Source organism: Rhea pennata, chromosome 2, assembly GCF_028389875.1.
Source record: "Rhea pennata isolate bPtePen1 chromosome 2, bPtePen1.pri, whole genome shotgun sequence".
NCBI lineage: Eukaryota > Metazoa > Chordata > Aves > Rheiformes > Rheidae > Rhea > Rhea pennata.
Genome location: NC_084664.1, coordinates 51,591,532 through 51,616,354, shown reverse-complemented (window position 1 = coordinate 51,616,354; position 24,823 = coordinate 51,591,532). Strand labels below are relative to the sequence as shown.

The 24,823-nt window shown below is 38.2% G+C and overlaps 1 protein-coding gene across 1 annotated transcript in view; it reads right to left on the bottom strand.

Moving 5' to 3' along the window:
- The window catches only part of ARPP21 (cAMP regulated phosphoprotein 21), a 144,551-nt gene extending 127,261 nt beyond the window's left edge, over positions 1–17,290 (bottom strand). Inside the window, exon 1 of the mRNA XM_062569494.1 lies at positions 17,237–17,290. The gene's annotated coding sequence lies outside the window, so the exon portion shown is untranslated. The remainder of the gene's footprint in view (positions 1–17,236) is intronic.
- Between the last annotated feature and the right edge of the window lie 7,533 nt (positions 17,291–24,823).

Genomic DNA, 24,823 nt, shown 5'->3' with positions numbered 1-24,823 from the left:
AAACAGTTTGCATTAGCCACCTGACAAAAACATGGATATTCCCTAACCAAGAATATGGCAAGGTATTTAAATGACTTTTTCAAAAAATTCTCTAAAAATGTCACCACAGTTTTCTTTTACATCTACCCCTTTAGTTTTTATAAACTCTTGTGAAAGAGGCTTGTTGACCTAATGGACTAAATATTTATATCAATCCAAGTATATGAACCAGTACTGTATAAGAGAGAACTACATACACCTATTTAGACATTTCTAGGATTTCGGAAGAAAGAAGAAGACAGACTTATATAGTAATATAGAAATACACAGCCTGAAGTCTAAAGGGATAATTTAAGTACGTTAAATTTATTTCTGTTTCAAGAGATACAACATAAAACTTCTTTCAATGGTCTCTACTTTCTGTGCCAAACACTTCTGTGAGCATGTTCCAAATTCAAAATTACCTCCCAAGAGAACATCTCAGGTTGGAGCTTTCTTTCACTGTTTCTAGGTTTGCTTCTATACTATGAATTATTGGTAGCAGATGTGAACTGAAGATGGTAAAGAGCCTTACAATAATTACTACATTTTGTTCCTTCAGTTTCTATAGAATTTCCTAAAGGAATCAACTTGCTTTTAGTCTATGCATTGTCTCTTGGAAAACATCTCTCCTTGAAGGAATCTGATCTGAGATGTACAATTAATCTTAAAGATCTCCTCCTTTCCTGAAAAGCTCGTCTGTAGACATTTTTTAGTGTCCAAGTTTGAAGAAATCACTGAAGATTTATGTGATACTTTGAAGTCTTTGACTGACCATCCTTAGAAAACAAGCAAACAAAACACTAAACACTACTTTTTCTAATGAAAGGTGATATTACAATATTGATTTTTTTTTTACAGCCATCATATCATACATGCATTTTAATTGGCTCATGCATATTATTTTTAAGAAGAGATGCCATTAGTTTACTTAGTAAAATTTAACCTGATCATTTTTATTCCTTCTTTCCATCTATTTTACTGCTCATGGCCACAGTGAATGTAAACATTCCATTGCAGTGAATTACAGATGTATATACATTATAATGTATATATGTGTATATACATTATATGTAAGAACTGGGCATACATACATAGCAAAATGAGACAATATTATCGCTGAACAATGACTGCAGACATACCTATTTTCACACAGTTATGAGGAAGCTAATGTCAGCTGAATATTATCCTACTGGAGACAGATGGGTAGTGACATGCCATAACCGCTGACGCTATTTACATATTTAACACTAAAGCATATTCATAATTGTTTTACTAGATCAGACCAAAGTTTTTTGGAACATAAGTCCTAAAGAAATACATACAGACTAAATAATGACACACATGAAAGCCAATTTAGGCTTTTTCTTACACTCCATAAAAAGTTAATGAACGAAAGTGTACTTTACTTGTTCATACAATAGATAAACATTCTCATCAGGCAATCAGAAAACCAGTGCAAAAGTCTGTAACTCAATCTATACTTCACCAGAAAAGGAAAACACTGTATTTTGGCTTAAATGGCTAATATAAAAGGTTTAATCAGGAAATCTTACCCTATGAAAAGCAAATTAATGCTAAATATATCAATGTTTTACTGCTGCCTTGGGCTTATTTTATTACTGAATCTGGCTTGCACTTTTGGCCATCTGTTTATGCAAAATTTAAAATGCATTACACAGTTTCAGCAACATAAACTAGTACAGAACTCAAGGAAGGTATCCCTATAAGAGGGAAGCTCTCCTTCACGGAAAGACAAGACCTAGCTGCTCTTTCTGGCTAAACCCAGAACAGGCTTAGTGGTGTTCCCTAGTTCAGAGAAATGTGGGAAACAGATAATGTAATAATATCAGAAATATTAGAAAAATCTAAAGGAATTCAAGATCAGAGAAACAGTACATTGCTAACAACAAAAGGAGAAAGACTAGCTGGAGCTAATGGCAGCAAGTGGAAAACTGTAAAATCCCCAATAGTGAGAGAAAACTCAAGAAACCAGGAGAGGCACAATGCTCCAGGGCAGCTGGAAAAACAGAAAGATGTCCTCCTGTTTTAAATTACACCATTCTTTTATGTTAATAAAGCAGAACAAGATGGGGAAAAAAAAAAAACAATTAAAACACTTCTGCCAGTCACACATCTATGGCTGGTAGTTACTTCCTTGGGTAAACAGGGAAACAGGATGCAAATCTGGCACAAAGGAAGAAGGACACAAGCTGCGTAGCAGTCAAACCAGCTCCTTGGTGAGGAGCTCGCCCTGAGCCTACAGCAGCACTCAGAAAGCCTGTAAAGAGCCTAGTGCTAATGGTATGGAACAGCTACGTAAGAACTACTTAGTGCTTTAATGAGAACAGAGTAAAGCGTTTTTTTTATTATTATTATTCAAAGGCCACTAATTTAAGCAACATCTAAGGTCATCCAGTGTGAAACTGTGATGCCAGTGATGTCAGTGGACACCTTAACCGTAAAAGCTGGGCTTGCACATGTGTACTGACTCCAGCAAACTAGACAATGTTAAAATGCTTCAAGGCTCCTCTATACATCAACCGCTAGAAAACCTCCATCAAATAAAAAATAATAGAATTATAACCCCAAACATGAGCTCAAATGTAGAATTTGTGAATCTGAATAAAGAGGTAAAAAGCTATTAAATTCATATGTATAACTACATAATCATTACCATATATTTTCATGACATACACCACAAAGATGACTGTAAAAATATTTACACTACAATAATAAAAGATTCATTTTAAATAAAAATTCTTTTAGAAATACTAGTTTTCCTGACAAAGGTGTTTTTGAGACATCAAATGAAACTTAGCATAGGGAGTTATAAATAATTGCTTTTTGTTAGAAGGAACTTGTTTTTTAAACACATGAAAACTTCCGCTTTCAAGTTCTGTTAATCTTGTACCTGTTCAAGTTCTCAAAAATTATCACCTGTTAAAACTACTAAAAGTATATTATTGCTTGCTCTGTCTGAAGAGAAGAATAACTAAATGGAGGCAATAATACCCAACACCGACAGCAGAGAATAACAGCAGCAACTGTAAAGCAAGTATTTTCACTTTGTATTTGCTGCGGGTTAATGGACTACACGCAAACAGTGACTGTGACTGAGTTAAATTGTGAAGGTACTGTAACTCACTTGTATCTGCTAGTATGAACAGTGGCAAAGTTTATACTCCTGTAGTGCCTCTTTATTACAAAATATTCTGAAGTATTATAGACTAATTAAGGGGGAAAACGCATTCTGGGAATATAAATACATAAAAATTGTATTTCCTTACAGATAATGAAAGTAAGGAATACAGAGGTTAAACTAGTAATGAAGTTAGTCAAAATAGGAGCTAGAAGTATAATCCAAATCTCTAGCTATAATACCACAATTCTCTGATGTCTTTCATTCTCCAAAGCCCCTTTACACATAGAGCCCTATGGCAGAATATGAACACCTGTACAACTGAAATGCAGTCACTGATGAAACTTTAAATGAATTTTAAAAGTATTTTTGTGTCTATATATGGAGACAATAAGGCAGGTAAAAAAAAAAAAAAATGAAGTCCAGAATTTTTAACAATAGTAATAAAAATAATAGTTACCAGAAAAAAACCTTGCATGTTTCTTGTGTGACCTACTGGAACACATTACAATTAAGTGTAGCTTCTGTATCAAACTGTTTTAGGAACTACTAAAACAAGATAGTAAGTAGGAGATGGAACAAACAAGAGATACACATGCAAAGTTCTGTCTACAAAGTCCATTTCATTTCAAATCTAATTAGACTGAAATAGCACTTAGAAGTAATTATAATAATGACTCAGAATTATTTCCAGGGAAACATAAATGAACTGAAAAACAAGCAGCACGCAAACCTGCACCATAATAGTCACAACAAATAGGGGGAAAAAATAGGTAGTTATACCAGCATCTAAATACTGTGACAATATTCTATTTATGATACAGGCTTCATTGAAAGTGGACTATTATTCTTTGCATTTCTGCTATTACCTAGCAGTATTCTGTTATCCGTATTCGCTATTCTTTGCATTTCTATCTACTACCTAGCACTGCCTACACATCTCTCAAACTTTCTTTTCATATTTCAATTACACAGGACTCTTTCTCTGCGGTAGTTCAAGGAGGCTGGAGTACAGCAGCTGTACACCCTATTAAAGCCCACTGCAGAGTATAACGTAAGCTGAACAAGGCAATCAGTAAGGATGAGCAGTTCAATTCAGTTCAAGTCTACTTTCATTGCCAAAGTTAGAATGCATGCCCAGTGCTTTTCAAAACTTTACAGGAAATATTCATGTATACCACAGCTTTTATCCTCACTGTCTACCAAGTAGTACAAATGCTCACATATTTTACAAACATACTGATTGATACAATTAGTGGGTTGGTCAGCTTACTTTTCGCTGTGGAGCGCAAACGATGCTGGAAGATCATTTTTGCTTAAGAACAATTTCTTTTGTTCTTAAGAAGATTCACTCCCAGAAAGAATCTTTGTTCAAAAGCTTCACACTGATGGGAGATGGCTGGTTGCCTATTTTCCTACCCAGGAGACATCCTTACTTCTTAAAGTCGAATGTGAGGAAGGGAAACTCAGCACAGCAGAATGTTAGGAACTAAAAAAAAAAATTAATAAGGGAACAATAGGGATTTTTAGCGCTAGGATTTCTTTCTACGAGTTACCGTCTCATGGCAGACTATCCCCCTCTTAAACTGCTTATTGCTCATGACAGGGCTTTTTCTTGGAGATATTAGTACAGTGCATAGCTCAACAAGAGATGCTATTTGTAGCATTTGAATTTGTAGCTCCTTTTTAAGATAATGTTTTTAAGAGCCTTCCACTGTAAAGAATCTCCCAAAACCATCAAAATTACCTAAGGCATTTAGAAGTACTAAAGGTCTGCCACCTCACTGAAGAAGAAAAATTTTCATGAAGTTTTATTCTTACTATACCAGAAAATAGTCTTTAAAAGACAAAGGCACTATCTGTTTTCTGCTGACTCAGGAAATATAGCCTCTCTCCCCCCATGGGCTACACAGCCAATTCATAAAAGGGCTAAAAAGCCTCCTTTTGTTACTTAAGTGAACAGCCATTTTCTCACCATCACACTCACTACCTATGGCTCATGCAGAGCACAGAGGAACAGGTTTCCACTGGCCCAGGACCCACTACCTGACTTCCCCCACCCACCCACAGGAATCAGTGGAGAAAGCATCGCTAAAGAGCCACATGCTCCCACTGACATCAATTGTATTAGCCCAGCATCATCATCATCACGTTACGCTGCTTTGCATGTTGTCTTCACTGAAATGCCAGCAAAGTCTTCAGCAATTAACTGCTTTTCATGTAACCAACACGAGGGAGCAGAGGCGTAGGGACTGTAGGCTATGTTTTGCACCTGGACTAATTTTACTGGGCTGAAGCACACAAGGCAAAGCTACTTTTACAGCAGCTTTCCTTACCACTTAACAGGAGGTTCAATTGTTCAAATTTCTGAATTCTGGAGAAAGACCAAAATAAATAAATAAATGAATGAATAAATAAAACAAGTGTTTTGCCTATCTCTCATGGACTAACTTTGTTCTCTTCCTTAATTAACACACTCTAACCCACTGGACTGGAAAGACAATTGAGCTGCAGACTGGTAATATAACCATTTGGAAACACCTCAACCTTAGTTTTTCTCAGAAATATAAAGTGCATGTTAAAACTTAAGAGACCACAAAATATTTCAATGCACATTTTGGAAGGATACTATAATCATATCAGCTTCTTGCTACAGAAACAGAATCTAGTTGCGTATTTGTGTTAAGAACAGCAATAAGGTTACACAAACTAACACTTTCATGCCTTTATTTGCAAAGATTAAAACAATAAAATTAAATCAATAAAAGCAAGTTTCCCTTCAAAGAGCTTGAGCATAGGCTTAGTGATAAACAAGTCCGTATCGCTATTTTGCAGGTCTCCCATGTAACTACAGACATCTACACACACACTTTTAAAAATCACAAATCATCTGCTTAGACAATAACTGAACTCTTCAGTTCAATTATCAGTAGCAATTATTAGTACACTGAGGAGAGAGTATTGCACCATTCTTCGTGGAATAAATGATTTGCTGATGTAACATCTCGTTAAAGCATGGAATGAGATTTCTTCAGCTCAGTGAAGCTTTAGAGTTAACTGAGCTGACTGTCCACCAGTCTGAAGAATATATATAAATCAGTTCATGTATCATCTGTTCAGAATACTGCCATTTCTTTATTGTGTTTTGGAATATTCGAAGTGTTATCTTCATAATAAACTTATGAAGTATAGTGGCAATTAGCGAACCAGATTGGCAATCTAAATGGCAATCAGATTACTGAAAAACAAATAATTGGATTACATTAGTAGTTACCAGCTGAACACAGCGACTTCTCCTGTTGTGTCTTAGCAATGACAAATGAAAAAAAGTTTGTTTTATTTTATTTATTTTTTTTAAAAAAAAGAGTCAACAAAATGTAGAAAAAATAGTTGGATTTCCAGGAAAAGTAAATCTCAACTACTTTCAAAAGGGAGTAGCAATCAATGTTCCTTCAAACATACATATGTCAGTCTTACAGGTACTCATGAAATTTCAGCTAAGTAGATATCATTTCGCTTCCCTATCTTTAAAGGGATCTTCTATGAATCCAGTTCACAAAAACGGATCATGTCTTTACCATAGGTCCTCAAGTGCTGCCCTATCCATAACTATCTTTACAGTCTCTTTGACTTCCAAACATAATCTATGGCTACACAATCACTGAAATTAAAGTTGCAAGAAGAATATATAACCTTCAGTTTTTAGGGCAGGTTCCAAGCTTATTCAACACATGTAGAGATTTGAAACACAAAATAGATCTCTACCTAAGAGCTCCATTTTCCTTTCATTGTGCAATCAAATACTACAATAAATTGCATTCTTTTTAATGTATTAGGTTCTACACCAGTTGCATAACCTTTGCAAAAGAATGAAGATTTCAGGACACACAAACCTTCCAAGAAGCACAAATACGCAATTCTACAGAGTTATTGAATTTGAATGTAGGCCTGAGAAAGACTTAGGTACGCTCATCTGAGCTACACTTCTGAAGAGGCTCAAAAGCACAAGGTCTTCTAGATTCCATGAAGATGTAACCAGAAAGCTGTACCTAGTTTTGGCTCTCTCCTTAAGAGATACCGAAACAAAGACTGAGAGATCTGGGAACTAGCATATTTTGAATAATGATGTTATGTTTTATATAACACATTTTAATATAATCTGACTGTCCAAATGCTTATAGAGTTAAATTATTTTAAAAAGCACACTACAATAAACTTCAGAAAACGTTACTGTAATGATACTATATGATTAACAATCAACTTTTCAGCCATTTCAAACACAGGTAAATAATTGATGTAGATAGATGTGAGATACTAAAGCTAAGGAATATAAACAAATGAGAAAAGAAAAATAAAATAAAGGAAATTCAGAAGGATCAGTTTCACAAAGGAAAGCTCATGCAAGAAACACAACTTAGAAAAGCAAAAGCCTGGTGTAAAGAATGGTTAGACAATATAAGAAGCAGAACAGAGACAATTGTTACATATGTGGAAGGGGCCAGGAACAAGGCCGAGACACAGATGCTGGAAGCAGGATGATGTATGTACATAAAGAAATAAAACAAAGAAAGAGTTTATATTAAGACTGCAGCAAATTCCTCTAATATTTAACTTCTTGCTCTTTCAATAATCTTTAAGTCAAGGCTGTGGACTTTCACTACGGAAAAATCATGTTTTTATCATGCGCCCAAAGATACAGGGTAAATTATGTAACTACACTGTGTTCACAACACTCTGCTGCTCCTAAAGGAAGGTAACTAGTTCCTCTCCAGCCCTCAAAATTCTTTTTTTACAGCCACTGAGGCTGTAAGGCTATGTGCAAATGTCTACATTCTTACAATTTTATGATACTTAAGAGCAACAGGATCTCAAGTTACTTGCTCTAATATAAACCATTACAGGTCAAAAATGGAATCTTAGAATTCCTCATATTAAAATCATCTGTCTAGCAGTGAATATATATTATACACAACTGATATTCTGAAGAGCACTTGCATGTTATACCATCATATGCCAGCCTCATTGCAACTACTCAGCATCAGTAATAAATAATACTTCTGATGCATAGTTAAATGTTCCAGTGGAATGTACTTAAATTACTTGTGCTTTTTCTGTGTTATGATCTTGAGTCATTGCAGATCTAGCAACCACATTCACGCTATGAAATTTGCTCTGAATGCACAGCACAATCCGAGTTGCTCAGTCTGTTGTGATTTTTCAGACAAGTCAAAGAATTAGGCATTACTACAGTTTTTCTCAAAGTACTAACGCAATTAGAACTGATTCCTTTTTTTGCGAGATTTTGAAATCGTGCTATTTAATCAGTAAAATTGTTTTTCTTAACAAATTCTGTGTTTTCTTAAAGTACCACTATTTTACAGACTTATTTTCTAATACACTCTCATGCTGATGCAATTTTATTATATATGGATTTAAAGTGCCTGACAACATTAATAAAGATGTGAAACAAACATATGTTATTAAACAAACACAAACAAAAGTTAGTGCCAAAAGAATCTACATTTGGACACTCATCTCCTGGACATCAAATACAATTGCAATATAGAAAAGAGTTAGCAGCAATGTTTTGAACATACAGTTCTCTAAGAAATGATCTATAGAGGAAAAATTATAATCAGCTTTAGCGAGTACAAGCTACGTTCTCTACTCTCCTTCCTGAAAAAAAAAGCCTCGGGAGTAACAAAAACATCAAAGAAATACGTGGGCTTTGAAAGAGGTATGTGCTTGCCGCATCTTCCTCCCGCATTGCGGAAACGATCGTGATGAGTGGACAAGATGCCTGCAGAAACCACAGCCCAAATACTATGGCTATATGGTTACTGGCAGCACAATTACATGCAGCCAAAACGCCGCATCATCATTTATGTCCCACAATCTGTTCTTTTCTACCATTCTTTCTGCCATTATTGCAAAACCTTTTAAAAAAAGGTGTGAGTTTATGCCATCACAGGACACATTATGCCATTTCAGTAAATATCTGAATAATTTAGGAGGCTATTGGTATGCTGAGGCTATTGCTATTAAGGAAATAAACCGATTTATTTTGATAGTGAACCTGGCTGCATACTATAGAGCCCTGATCTTGCATGCCTCCATAGCACTGCCAAGACTCACCAAGACTCATCAGCTTCATGAATTGATATTAAGCCAGGTTAAGAAGTAGCTGCCTCGTGCGTGCCACTGTGTAGCTGTCCTCAGCCTCCTCCTTGGCAACAGCTTTGTGATTTTTCCTTTCTCCTCTGCCAGGTGGCAGAAAGGAGCAATTCAGCATCAGTGAAATTCGAGAGACACGCATCATTTACAATTCCTGTAATCCCAACTTTTAGGCGATCATGTGGGATTTAAGTGGTATACTCATTTTGTCCTGATTTGCTATGTAAAGATTAAAAAAGACACAAAAGACACCTTGCTTGTGTAAGATTTTTATCAGAAAAAAAAACGTACTGAAAAGAAGCTATACTTCTACACAATCTTCTCCCAAGTAATCTGAAACTTCGCCTACTCAACCACTCAATCTTCAGGAAAAGTCTCCTGAAACCCCTTCATCCCCTTTGCTTCTGATCCTTCATAACCTGCTTTCTTCCTTCATTCAGTCCTACTGCCACTAATCCTGTGTGTCTTCTTCCCTGCTATTCCCCTATCTCAGCCTCTGATTTTGAGAGGGTTCCTTCAGGTAGCAGGTTATCCAAAGACTTCCTTTTCTTTTTCTTTTCTTTTTCCAAATGATGACATTTTTATCACTACACAGATTATAAAACTTGTATTACCCATCAATAATAATTGGTTGTCCTTTTAGTATCTAACAAGATTTTTAGGCTGTTTGCCACAGTTATTGTTACTAGACAGCACTCCATATTGTTGCTTTTATGTAGAATAGACTTCTATAATCTAGTGAAAAAGAATACATATATATATATATATATAAAGCTAGTAAATATAGTGCATTTTCCAATTTAGTTAAACTTGTTTTCTATGAATTAAAGCTTTCCCCCAAATCACACCTGAATTAAAAATGGTTTTGCTATTATTTCCCTCATGGTGTAGGTGTTTTGAAATAAGGCACTTTAAAATGCCTAAAGTTACTCATTATGCTTTCTTTTGAGATCTATTTTTGCAATTTTCTTTTCAGGTAGAAGCAAGCTCCGAATTTTTCTAAAATGAACAAAACCCCAAAGCATGAAAGTCAGACCTCCTTACTTTAGATTTCAAGGCTTTATAAAGTACCCAAATTATAAAGCTATCAGGCATTTCCCGAGCTTGCACTAAAATCTGTAGTCAGCCCTTACCATGGACCAATTTATTTGATGCGTTTCTCCTAAAGCTTTCACGGCATCATAAAGAGATCTGGCTCCACGACAAATACTTCGTAATACATTGAGCAAGCCAGCTGCAATGATTCTAAATGTTATGCCGATGGCAACAGATTTAGAAATGGAATAGTCACTTGACGATGGAAAAAAAACATAAACTTTAGTTAGAGCCACAACAACTCAATATTTACTTTTGTACAACCAAGGGCAAACCATTTCTAATGAAGTTCAATGGCACAGACAGCTGAAGAACACAAAGAAAGTGCTACAGAGCAGTGCACTATGCTGGATCTATTTCACATGACAGCACCAACATCGATGTCTGTTCCCCAGTAAAATTTCCCACTGAATTCAATGAAATCAATGATTCAAAGTACTTAGGTAACAATTAAAATGAAACGTTCAGTTGCACAACTATTTAACTGTATTTATAATATGCTTCTAATTACTGCATTATTTATCTGCATTAGCTTCTTTTATGAAAAAAGCCTTGCCATCCCTCTTTACTCAAGAGCAAATTGCAATAACTTTCTTCACAATAAATAAAGTACTACACCATGAAAAGCTCTTCAAATCACCAAAATCTGGAAGCCTGTACTCCCTGCAAAGGACCACAGTTTGACTCTGTTTACGGACATGATGAACATTTACAAAATGCTTTCTGTATTGGATACACATGGAGACTTCAACTCATGAGGCCAATAAAATTAAAATACCAACACTGCAATATCAAAATTAATTAGTGACAAAATTATTAGATATTCAAGAATGCTTTTGATCATGGATTTAAATCCTTAGACTATAAACCTGGCTCAGCTGACTTTATGAACCAAAAAAAATCATTGCTGTGTGAACATTAAAATTGGGATGAAACAGAATTCTGAAATTAGTTGAATTAGTATATCTGATTTTTATGATTTAATGCAGACTGCAGACAAAAAACAAAAATACTTTGAGAGATTAAAAACAAACACTAGTATTTAGCTGGAGGAAATGAGTGCTGGTTTTTTATTGTTGATTATTTTTGGACACTCCCCTACTGACCATTTAAGCCTTCCTTTTATCCAAAAGCTTTAAAAGATCTGATTTAGAAAGAGACAGCTTGGTCAGCTGCAAGATGTTACTAAGCTTCTAGAATTTTAGCATAGCTGCTGTATAAACAGCTCATAAATACATCATAGTATTGTCCAAGACTAAATGAGAAATACACTAGAGATCATTCAAAATACAAGAATACTTTTCATAGGACTTCTCTCTCTTGTTGTTCTCATTTTGTTAACTGTGACTTCTGGCCTAAAAGATCAGGAGTAGACATCTTGTTTGGAGGAAAAAAAAAGCACAAAAGTGTTCTGGCTTCTCTTTAGACAACATTTTGTTTCACTTATAAAAATGCACTTCCCACATTACATAGTTCAACATATGCTGTGAGAACAAGCTTGCCTGAGAACAGTCTTAAATAGTCACTGCAGCAACAACAGTGACCAGCAAATACTCTAGAATCCCATGTTTCAAAACCAGTTATTAGATATCCAAATCATAAATTCCAAATTCCCAGCTGTCACTGCCTACCTATGTCTTCTGCATTTCAGCTAAGTCATATTGTATAACATTATCACACACTCACACTTCATAGCTTCTCCAGCACAAAAAGGGGGAAAAAAAAGTATGCTGGTGGGTTGTCTTAAAATTTTCACAGTGTTTATTACAGCAGCAATTACTTGAAGTAACATATTTTACAGGAGGAAGTTCCTAAAGGGTATTTTGTTTATTCCAGGTTTCTCTGTACTTCTCCTCTTCCTCTCAGTAAAAGTGTAATTAGTCGTAGGCAAAAAGGCAACACGATATGACATTCTCATATACCAACGTATTATTTATTTAGGTATCCAAAATGATCTAGCATGGTTCAAATATATGATTAAAAAATGATACATTTTAATGAAAGGAGACCTTTTCAGCAACTCCTTTTCTCAAGGAAACATGAAAAAAAAAGAAAAAAAAAAGTGTACTGATGATGGGTTACCAGAAAGCCTGCAAACTGCATTAATGGCAACATAAGTGGCAGTGTATGATGGCAATGTTATTAACAGGTGGAAGAGGGCAATCGCGTTAGGGCAGCAGTATGAAAATCTTTTGTTTTCTGTAAAAGCAATACTAAAAACTCCAATACTTTTCCCCTCAAATGAATGCAAGTTATAACTATGAGTATGCCAATGCATATGCCAAATGTTAAGTATTAGTATAGATTCTTAATGTATTCTTATAAAAGGAGGATAAGCTAAGGAAGAATGTGCAAGACTCTACAGAGAGTACTATTCTTACATATGGTCATTTGCAAGGCACTGGCAAGTTTACCTATTGCATAACTACCATATGCTATAACGCAGAGTCTTCAACTGGAGTTACTTCAGAAATCCAAAGAAATGATGAGCAGTTTTAACTGTTAAATCCTGTAACTAAGTGGTTTATAACTCCACTGACAAATGTATATATTTGGCAAGAACTAATTACAAAGGTTCTTTTTTAAGACTCACTTCTTGATAAATAGGTATTATAGTTTTATAATATTCTGTCTTCTTCATTCTTCTAGTAAACTGCGTGCATGTACACACTGGCATACACACAGAAATCACAGTGGCAATTGGTATGATGGAGTTTAAGCCTCCAAGAAAGAATCAAACAAAAATATATCCTGTTCATGAACAGTAACATGTATGTCTGCATGATTTTATAGGCATATTAAATATATTTCCAAAAGAAATCCGGACTAACAATTATTCATTTCTTTCAGTTGTATTAAAGGTACTTCCTACCTAAAAGGGCATTATGTAAAAATGTAACTTCTTTAATAGCTATAAAAGACATTTTAACTTCATTTATATCTACATGTTTCTGAAAGTCACCATTTCATATGTGAAGTTGCAAAATTAGGAAAATAACAACAACAATAGTGATCAATCAGACAGCCTTATCATCTATGAGTAAAAGCGTAAGACTGGATATGGGAATAGCTAATACCTCTCATTTGCAGGCTGTCAAGAACTAGATATGTGACCTCACATGGTTTGCATACTTTCTCTGCAACTCAATTTACCCAGCCTTAAAATGGGGAAAATTCTACTTACCTGGATTGCAGTTTGTCATTAGTCTTTGTAAAACATCTTAGAACATGAAGTGCCTAGAAATGCATGTTACCATATACAAAGACATTCATATACAGTACTTCAAAGTCTTCAGAATCAAATGCTTTCCACTGGAACATACACAATCTTTGCCATATATTCGTTATTTGTTTGATATATGTTTCAGTCTTCTAGAATAAGTGACCTGTTTGTTTGATTTACTACCAGCTGAGAATTTTCATACAGAACTTCAAATGTAATAAATGAACGAGCAGGGGACAAATGGATTTTGCAAGTTTATTGTGTGGCAGTTACATTACTTCTCAACTGGCCAATCTTTAAGAGTATTTTCAAAAATAGATTACTTCATATGAATTGTATTCCCTTTAAATAATCATATATGTTACAAATTCTCTTTACAACAGAACAAATAGATAGAGCTGGGAGCAGTCACTGGATCAAGACATTCATTTGTGAGTAGTCTCTATAAACAAAGATCTGCTAATTTGCCAAAATCATTTTCCTGCTCTGGAATTAATGCCATCCAAATTGACAGCACTACTCCAAGCAAGTTAAGGATCTTGTATGTTCCCAGCAGATGTGCATATGATCAGCTGGTATAAACCTATACTGTCTCTAAAACCAATGAAGAACACCGATTTACAAGTGCCGAAGACTTTTTCTCATGTCTTTCTTTAGCATTGATGTAACCATTGAACCAAACCCAGTATACACTTCCAAATTCAAAGCTCCCATTGACTGTATCGAGAGTGATGTCTAAGGGAGGAAAGAAAGACTGTAAGCCATCTTAGAATCAATGCAGTTTTTATTATCATTAACGGTAAGTTTAAGTTAGTTATTAAAATCATAGCCTGGGAGGAAGCCAAGAGAGTAGTGATTTTAAAACTTCTTCCGTTTCTTTTAGGTACTCCCAGAAATTCTATTTAATAATACTGATTTATTAGGCCAAGTCCAGCTTGCTGCAATCATGCAAATAACTGAGTAATGCCCACAGGAAAAGAAGTGCAATCAAGGAAGATAAAACTTGCCCTCAATTTTACTTTAGCAGGAAAAAGTTTCAAAGTGACTGTTGCACTGTTCTGAGGTCTCTCTCTATCATTATACCTGTTTTAAAACTTTCATTATGCTCTTTGTATCTTACGTAATTTTTCCTCCAAGGATACAACACAGTAAATACTCATCTGACCAACTCTCACTTGCAGATTTAAACCTCAGGTAGTCAGTAACATTAACATATAGATAAAGGAAGAACTAATTGCCTGAAAAAGGGTCTGCAGAATGTGTACTTAAAAATTTCTTAGAGCACTATCTTATAATACTGTAGACAGTAGAGAGAAAATACAGTTGTTGCATATATAAAAATACAACTGTATTTTCTCTCTCATATATAACAACTGTATTTTCTCTCTCTCTCCATATATATATATATATACATGACATCTTTAACCGAGGCAAGATTCTTTATATGATTCTGAGTGCATGAACTGCTGTAAATAGTCAATAAATATATTTCCAGTTGCAGATTTATGGATTTAAAGAAACATTTTTTTCAAACATATCTACATACATCTTGCATAATGCTGTACACTGTACTTAATCTACAGGTATTCTCTTTTACACAATATATCACAGAGGTTTACAGCTGCTTGCATTCTGCAAACATTACATGCACCAATGATCTGTGGTACCAACTAAATTTAACTTTTAACTGCAAGGAATAAAACTCTGATCCCTGCTAAAACCAGTTACCAGGAAATTCAAAAGACAGAAAAGAAAAAGATTTTAAAAATATTTCTTAAATTAATACTACTCCACTGTAAGACATTTCAATGATAAAATTAAAATGGGATATTCTTAAACTTAAATATATCTAAATACAATCAGATTTATCAGCAGCACAAAACCAATCATTTTCTATCTACAGTTTGTTTCATGCAACTTTTAAAAGAAATTTAAATAAAATCATTTTACACAGCACAAAACAGTTTGACTCAAACCCAGTTGATCAACCAGTCTTCTGCACAACTCAAATTTCATTCATTAATCTCATAAATATTTGAGGGATTTCCGCTTTTACCTTTGCATTTTTCCTTTTCCAGTATCCATAACCAATCATCGCTCTGCTCTTCCATTATGCTTCATATATTGCAGAGTGAGAAGCATCTTCATTAAATAGTATTAAAAATAGAACACACCCGAGCTCCCAACCGGAGCATGCTCTGACAGGGCTAATACCACAGCTCTCAAGGTACCCATGCTCAGCTGGGAACTGAGAGGCAAAATCACTGAGAGATTAGTAATCTGTAAATCTAACAGTGCACACAAACTTGCCTCAATCCGTGACGAAGACTGCTAAAACAAAAATCAATGTGCAGTTAAGTTACGCGACTGAAAAGTTGCAGGTCAGTTTAAAGTGTTTCCCCCCTCCCCCCATAACCCTCAACTTCAATTCTTTGTACGTGGCTAAAATTTACATATGCCATTTTGGAGACGGTTAGGAAGAACACAAACCAGGCATGCATCCAGATAAGCGCAATGGTAGACAAGTCAAACAGGTGATCAGCGAAACACTGCATTACTATTTAATGGCTCTCTTCCATTTCTCAGCACGTTTGCAGGGTGTCAAGCAACAACAGCAACACCGGGATGAATTTACACAAAACTGCACACACCTGGAAGTGCGCAGACAGAGGAGACAGAGCAGGGGCGCAGAGACACACCTAGCACAGAGAAATGCACCTGAAATTTGAGCGTATTTCCACTAGTCAAAACAGCAAATGAATGCAAAAAAAATATATATATATATAATTAAACAAGACTGCACAATGGGCGCACAGGATGAGCTCGTCTGGGTTGTATCTACAAACAAAACAGTTGAAACGCACATAGAAACCAGCAAAATTACACTGAGCAGAGTAAAATGAACTATTTTTCATGAAAATAACAGAACTCGTGGAACTCGTGGACTGCGATTCTCCTTCACAGCATGCGAAAAAGCAAAACAAAAAACCACTAACGAAGCGTCAAGTAAATTTTTTACCCTCAAACTGCCACACTTCGGAATAATGCAAGTCAAACAAACCCAGGCTGCTGCTTTTCTTCTAGCAGAGTAAAGGGTATTTTTAAAGCGTATTCCTCATTAGTTTTCACAAATCACCGGTATTTTCTTTAAGCACTTTTTGGTTCATTTTCGCTAGAACGACTGTTAGAAGGACTGCGACTTTCCGCAGCTCTCCCGCGACCACCTATGAGGCGTTTCCCTGCAGTAAACCCTTCCCTGGCCCCTGGAAAACCGGCTCTGACCGTTGGGCACGGCAGAGGCGGCACGGACACGCGCGAGCCGCCGCCGCCGCCGCGCGCGCCTCGCCTCGCCTCACCTCAGCCCCGACCCGCCGCCGCCGCCCATTTTAGGTGAACGCGTCAGTTACCGCTGAGCCGCGTGCGCTGCGCCAGGGGCTGAACAGCCAGCGCGGTGCCCCGAGCGCCCCTCCGCCTCAGCTTTAGCCAGCGCTGTGGCAGGTAAAACTTTCTCAACGTACCGACATCCTCCTCCGAGACACGCTGCGGACAACGTAAAGAAACAACAACAGTCTTTAATTGCATACCTGGGTTTGGCATCTACAACGCGGCTCAGGAATTCAGCGCAAGGATCCAATTTCAGCACCAGTATCATCTTCCCGTCCGTTCCCCCCGACCCACCCCGACTATGAACGTTATCCTTTTTTTCCTCTGGTAAATTCCGCATCTTAAAGTCGGAATCCTGCAGTTACTATAAATAATTGCACATCGCATGTAATAAGAACAAGCCCCCAGCTCCATGCACAGCTCCTATTTCCCTGTCCCTCCGCTTCACACACTCAAGCCACCCTGACCTCAAAAATTAAAAGATCATGGGGAGGGGGAGGAAGGGGGATGGGGGCGAATGACTCGAACAAAATGACAGAAAACACATGCTGCAAGGAAAATAAAAAAAAATCGCAACAACAACATCACGCCACACATGTCTACAGATTCTGCTTTGGTTTTTGTCTTTTTTTTTTTTTTTTTTACCTTGCCTGAAAATGGGATCTGCCCCCGGCTTCTTGGTGGTTTGGGTATTTGTTTGTTTGTTTGGTATTTTTGGTTGGCTGGTTTGTTTATTTTGCTGCAGATATGCTGCTGTTACAGTACAGTGCTTGTCTTCCTGAAAGACATGGTCTCTTCCTCCGCCTCCGCCTCCTCCGCGGGAGGAGATCCGCCGCGGCGCGGTGGCCGGGCGCCGCCTGACCCGCTGGCCGCCTCCCGCCTCGGGCTGGCTCGTCTCGCCTCGCCTCGCCCCGCTCCGCCGCCCGCTCCGCTCGCGTCTCCCTCGTCCGCCGCCGAGCTGCCGTTGCCTGCCCTGCCTCTGGCGCTGCCTGTCCTCTCCCTGGGTCTCTCTCCGTGCCTCACTGGATCCCCTCTGCCTCTCGCTCCTCTCCCTCACTGCCTGTCCTCTGTCCTTTATCTGCCGCGCTCCCCGGCTGTACTGTCTGTCTGTGAGTCTCTCCCTCTCCCTTTCTCTCTCTCCCCGCCCACGCAGCGTGGTGCGCCTCGGACCGCAGACAGCGGCGCGTTTCGCGTCGCTCCTCGCCGGCTCCGCGCTCGCTGCGCTCAGCGCCGCCGCTCCGGCTCGTGCTGACTCGGCCGCGCCAACGGCCGCCTCACAGGAGCCGTTGGCTGCGCCGCCATTGCGCTCCCCGCCGCCCCACCCCGCCCCACCGCCCGCTGCCTCCGCGGCCGCGCTGAGGCGCGGAGCTGCCCGGCCGAGGTGTGTGTCTGTCTGTCTCTGTGCGTGTGTGTTCGTGTGTGGTTTCCTGCACGCTGGCTCACGGTGCCCCCTTCCAGCCCCCTCCCCGTCTGCCCCTCCCCAGCCGGGAGCTGAGACAAAGCACCCGGACAGCGCTAATAAGCAAAGGCTCATTAATCACCTCCAATTTCTTGCTGTTTGCTCTCACCCACTCTCTAATAACCCCCTGCTCACCCCACCACCCTCCAAAAAAAGGGGGGGGGGGAGGAGGGAAAAAATGTGCCCTTGATTCCACGGGACAATTTTAGTGACAGTGTGGGGAGGATGTTTTTAATTACTATTTTTCCTAGTGAAATCTCACAGCATCTGCACTGATCACCCGTGCTGCTGAAAGGGGGGGGGGGGAGGAATACTGCAGCAGATTTTGGATGGTAGCAGATGAGCTACTTAAAATGGGGCACATGATCCCCTTCTCCCTGCCTTCCTCCTTCCCCCCCCCCCAGCACGTCTCCATTCAGGACCTGACTTGATGATACTTCTCCAGGAGCCTTGCTGCATACCATCAAGGCAAACAGACGTTTCGCCACCAAACACATTTCCAATACATAAAACCCCCTGCTATCTGTTTAAAAATCCAAGCCTTGTTTTTATTCAACTGAATACATCCAGACATTCATTCTGCACCCAGCTGAGAAAAGGGCATTTACCTCTTTGCTAGGTGGCTATTAATATGCAGTAAAATTATAGCCGTACAGTGCCAAATGTAATTGCCATAGATCCTTTACAGCAGATCCAGCAATTCAGCTGCTGGAAATGCATGCACTGTGAATAACCATGCATCTGGTACAATGCCCTGTACTACAATAACCTGAAAGGAGACAGAAGTGTCTGGTACTGTCTACAATTACTAATCCTACAGATGAAAAATAAACAGTCAATAAGTATAAAGTGGCAAGGTAATATGAAGTATAGTGATCATTTCTGTCTAAGGCAATACAAATAATCTAACTCCCACAAACAGACAATTCTCATTTAAAATATACAGTTAGAAATGCACTCTTTTCATTATGTACTTTCAAAAAGTCCTTGTTGCAAAATAGTGCATTCCACGGTTACAAATGTAGAGGAACTAATGTACCAGTCAAATGTAGACAAATATACAGAAGTTTTGGGGGGAGAGGGATATTTGCTTCATTAAGTATTATCCTAAAGCCCCTGGAATTCCTATTTCCCCTTAAAAGTGAACACCTGCTTTTAACACGGACTACTGAATGGAATCAGACTGTAAGAATATAGCAAGCAATGAACCACAACAGGGTGTGCATTAGCAGACTCTTGGTGCACGGCTCAAGTGATCAGAGGCATTCAGCCAAGCACACCAAAAGTCTATAGTGCTAACGCACCTCCTGATGTGGCTTACTCCTATTTCAGTCATGTAAGGCTCCATCTAGTTTTAATTTCATTATTTAACATATCCACACACTATGAGGTGCAACTTGTAGCACAAAGCAAGAAGAGTGGCAGAAAGGCTACAAATGGCACTGCACTGAAGCATGCTAGAGCTGATGACTGTGGCAGGATCAGTTCTTTGCTTTTGAAGCGATTTTTCAGCTGCTGTGGGCCAAAGCTCATTTTGCAAAATGGCTATCAAAACTATTTTGAATGTGCACTGAAATACAAAGGACCTCACCTTGCTCCTGCACATTGTCATCCATTCACTCCCCCCTTCCCTGCTGAGCAGGCAACCCAGCTGAGAGGAGAGACCTCAGGCTGCATCAAGATATTAAAGGATTACTCATTCCTTAAGCAGACGGTTTGCAAGTCACCTGTCAGTAAAGTAGGAAAGGGGGCGAGGGGAGTGAATGTTTCAAAACCTTACCCAGTTAATAGACTCAATGAACATGTAAAAGAGCTATGTGTCCATAGCTTCTTTCTCACAGTTTGGATTCTTTAGCATCTTAAGAGTGGAGAGCGCTGAAGCTATATGACAGATCTGTAAATAGATCATCCACACTGTAGTCCTGGCAGTTCATTCTGGTCTCCTCTTTGTGGCAAGATATGTTTGGGGCAACTTACCAAATGCTAAAAGATGCCAGCTACAGGAATAATAAAGAAGATACTTAGAAAAAAAAATCCGATATCCTTGTGCTAACTACTGTTTCAACTCAGAACGACGAGCAGTGTCAAACACAGCATGTGCAAAGAGATGAAATTGCATCCCTTTGTTGAGAAGTCATCTCAGATCTTCTCGGTCATATATGAATCTAACAGAATATGTATCTTACTTTCCCCTTTCAGGACTTTTCTTTGCACAAAGGAAAAGTCACAATCTATATCTAAGAGGTGGGAAACCATGGCAATAATTTGCTGCTGCCTGTACTGATTTGTAAACACGTACGAGGATAACTATTCATGTAAATCTCATGTAAGTCAGCCATACACTTTTCAGATCTCTGATTATATTTTCCTATCTGTTGCATAACCTGACCTCAAGAGTAGTTGGAAAAAAAACAAAAAAGACACAAGACCTACTTCTCCAAATCCTTTTTAGAATAAAGCTAATCAACCTGCAGCACATGCTTTTTAGGACTCTGGTCTTGAAAATTGCCCATACTCAGTAGGACCACCCTACAACAGTGAGATATAAATGCTCTTCACATACACAAAATTCTGATAGGCAACACCAAACATTTTAGCTCAAGATATTTTTGAAGTATGACAGCAGATTATATTACTGACCACTGTGAGCAGACTTTCTAACTATATTCCCTAAATTCACTTAAAGATAAGGAAATATTGCTTGGCTCTCAAAACAAAAGATCAGTTTAGAAGTATACAATTTCTAGAGGAACATGCATTCCTGCAGTTCTGCAATTGCAAGAGATTCTTGTAAGAGAAGGCATGCAGTGTCTCTTAATACATTAATGAAAAGTTGCATAACTGCTTGCACATTTCTTCTGCCTGCAGTCATTTTCCAGTGAAACAAAGCTGGCATATAAAGTCATATATTTTGGAGTTATGGCATATATTTGGCATATATTTTGGAGTTATGGAATGATTTAGATTAACGCACTACACTATAATAACCTATTGTTGATGTATTTTATCATTATCTTCTGAAGAAGAGATCAGTCTTAGGATTTTTTAATTCTTTTTAAACCCTTTTTCCATTTTTATGTCCTAAATGTTGCAAACAGATTAATCATGCATAATTTGCAGAGGTACTTCAAAATACTGCACTTCTATTTAAAATGATATTTTACAAAAGGTGAATAAAACCAAATTAATTTTAAAAACTTTTAAGGAACAGCTGAAATATTTATTCCAGCTACAACGTCATAATTAAAGGAAAAATAAGCTATTGTCTATAGCTTGCATTAGTAGCTCAATTTTGACAAGAAATTGAGTTTTTTTTGCTTTTCCCACTGAAGTCAGTGAGAATTTCGCTATGGACTTCATTAGGATTAAGACTAGGCACCAAAATCTAAGACTCTCTATTTGGAGCAAGATCAATGAACAACCCTTTAAAAATATCATCTGTTGCTAGAGGGTCTGAGGAAGACATTTTTTCCCCCAATAAAAGCAAAGCATCATTTCTTTGTGTTTGACATTTCAAATCCCCTCTTAGTTTCTTTTAGAAATCCCGAAGTGTTTGATGTATCATATCTATATATCTTGAAACGGATATTCCAGTATGGAGTTCCTCACCCCACAAAAAAAATGCCTTCTGATCCCTCCTAAGACCAGAAACTGCAGTCCCTGCTCAGCTGTGACTCTCAAAAGAAAATGAGCAGGAATTTGAACATGAGCCTGCAGAGTTGGCAGTGTGCAAATGGTCTTTTCTTGCCATAGGCTTTTGTTTAATTTGTATTTATAGACCAGAAGACTGGACTTTCAGGTTACGGTGTTGGGGGGACAGTGGACAATCCACAGGCTAAAGGATGGCAGGAAGCTCAAAAAGGATATTGAAAAGTGAACCAAAGACCACACAGAGGGCTCAGTCTGATATCTTTCTGCCTTAGTCATATTATAGACAATATTCAAACAGCTATGACTGAGGAAGCAACTCAGGTAGCAAGCTTTGTTGCACTGGACATAAGCACATCTCTGATGTAGAAACTCAACATAAAGGTATTTTTCATAATGTCTGTGTTCATGCATGCATATTTGAGTGAAGAGAGAAGAAACACAGAGGTGAGCGAGAGAAAGAGTAGTCAAAAGAGAAAGCCAACCAACAAATGCTGTTAGTTGTGGGGCTAGAATGGGACCAGAGAGAAAATGGTGATAAAGAGGGAGGAGGAGTCCCAGGCAGAAAATTCAGTTGAGTTGGTTATCTTGTAATTTGTGATTCATGGTGGGGAATGTGCACTACCTGCTTAGGGTACCACAGCAGCATAATCAAGATAAGGAAATTCCCAAGTCTGTCAATAGGATTTATGAACTTTAATAATCCAACAGCTCAGGATCACCTAAGAAGCTAAGAACTGCTCAGATCACAAGTATGAGTGGCTCTGGGGATACATATGACAAACATGGCATCTCCAACAGTGTAGTCACAGTCCTTAGCGTAGGGGCTTCAAGTATCACAAACTACTTCACTAGCACAAAGCACTGTTTCCCTTTGAGACCTCACCAAGAAAAGTCTTCACTACATCCCTGTGTCTAAAGCAAAGTATAAAAGGATAGCTTTGCTCCTAGTACACCTAGACAAGCAGCAGCAGACAAGCTTCAATGACAATTTTCAACTACCACAGTGATATGTGGTAGTATAGACTTTCAAAAGTACACGGTGACTCTCTCATTGCTAAACCATCAGTAAACCTACATCTGTCTAAGCTGTACTGCAAAAGGGAAGCCAGGGAGACTAGCGGACTTCCTGGGTGAGCAAGTGGATTTAGGAAATGACAGAGAGAGAAATGAGAAAAAAAGCAATCTCAGGAGAGAAATGCCCACCTACCTTTTGCAAACTCTGCCATAGCAATGTTAAGAATACCAGTAAAACCTAGTTATGGGGTTGTAGGCTTGGTGTAACACTGAATAGCGATTCCAATATATTTTAGAGAAGATGGTCATCCCAGCTGTAAGAAGGCAGACAACAATTGTACAGACTGTGAGGTCTTTGAGTTCAGTTACTTATTGCATGCAGTGAAGAGTCTGGGTCCTGGTAATATTCAGCACAGCTCTGTTCTGTTTTGTTCGGGGCAGACAGATGCAACCTAATGCATTGTTTTTTAAATAAACAGTACCATATCACTGTAGATCAGATACCATAAGAAAAACTGGAGAGTGACGTTGGCAAATGATTCGGAGATAAAGAAAAGAAGACTTGCTGTGCCAGTCAGCCCCCATAATCCAGAACACTCACCAACTACCTATTTATCCCTTTGAAATTCCCCTGAATGTGTTGCTCTCTTAACTTACACTTCTGGAATCATCTGGTCTTCCATGAAATGCATTAATTGAATTTAACAGCTTAAGAGAAAGTTCTCTTGGACTTCAGGAAGTGCTAGCCCAGGCCTACTTTGGAGATATTTTCCTAACTAACTGTATACCACATCAGTGTTGATGTTCTTATGCCAGATGTGATTTTGTGTTTTTCTTTTACGATTTTTACGCAATAATGTTTAACTTCTTCCATCAGAAATTGTGAAAAGGATCCTGGCCATATTATCTCTAATAGCTGGATGTAACACCTCCCTGCAGTCCACCATACCTCACTGCAAAATGCTCTGAGGCTCACACTGGCCAGGAAGCCACATCACTCAGCTCCAGTGAGCAGAAGACATGGATATGGGAGGCTTGATAGGGACTTAAAATCCAAACCTTTCTGCTGTCCACATGGATGTGTGCTTGTATTTCAATTCTAATATTGAGCAAGCCAACCAAGGCACCACCTAGACAAAGTGGCACCGGCCTTGACTTCCATACAGCTTCTCCTACTTCAGCCCCTTGCAGATGCAACTACAAGGCTGGATTGCTTACTCAAGATCCATTAACGTGAGGTGAAGGAGTTGAGCTATGTCACTGTAAAGAGGCTTTTAGGATCCCCAATTTGAAGTTTATCTATAGAAGAACATCTGGGTTCTATCCTCACTAAGGTCACTCCTATTCAAGTTAATAAAGATATTGTTTGAGTCAAAACAGGGTAAAAACAGTATAATGGCTTCAAGATGTAGCTGCTAGTATTATGGATACTCATTAGTTGAACACTGTTGTTATACTAGGAATAACTAAGACAGAAGTCTGCAAAAAAATACATCTTGTCTAAACAGGGATGAACCAAATAATTCTCAAAATCTATAACCTATACACAAGTCAGTATAAAATGACTTGGTCTCATAAGGTTGGAATCACACTCAATGCAGAGAAAAAAAAGGGTAGTTCTTACTCTGTAAAATTATGACCATCTGTGCTTATCCCTCCCTCC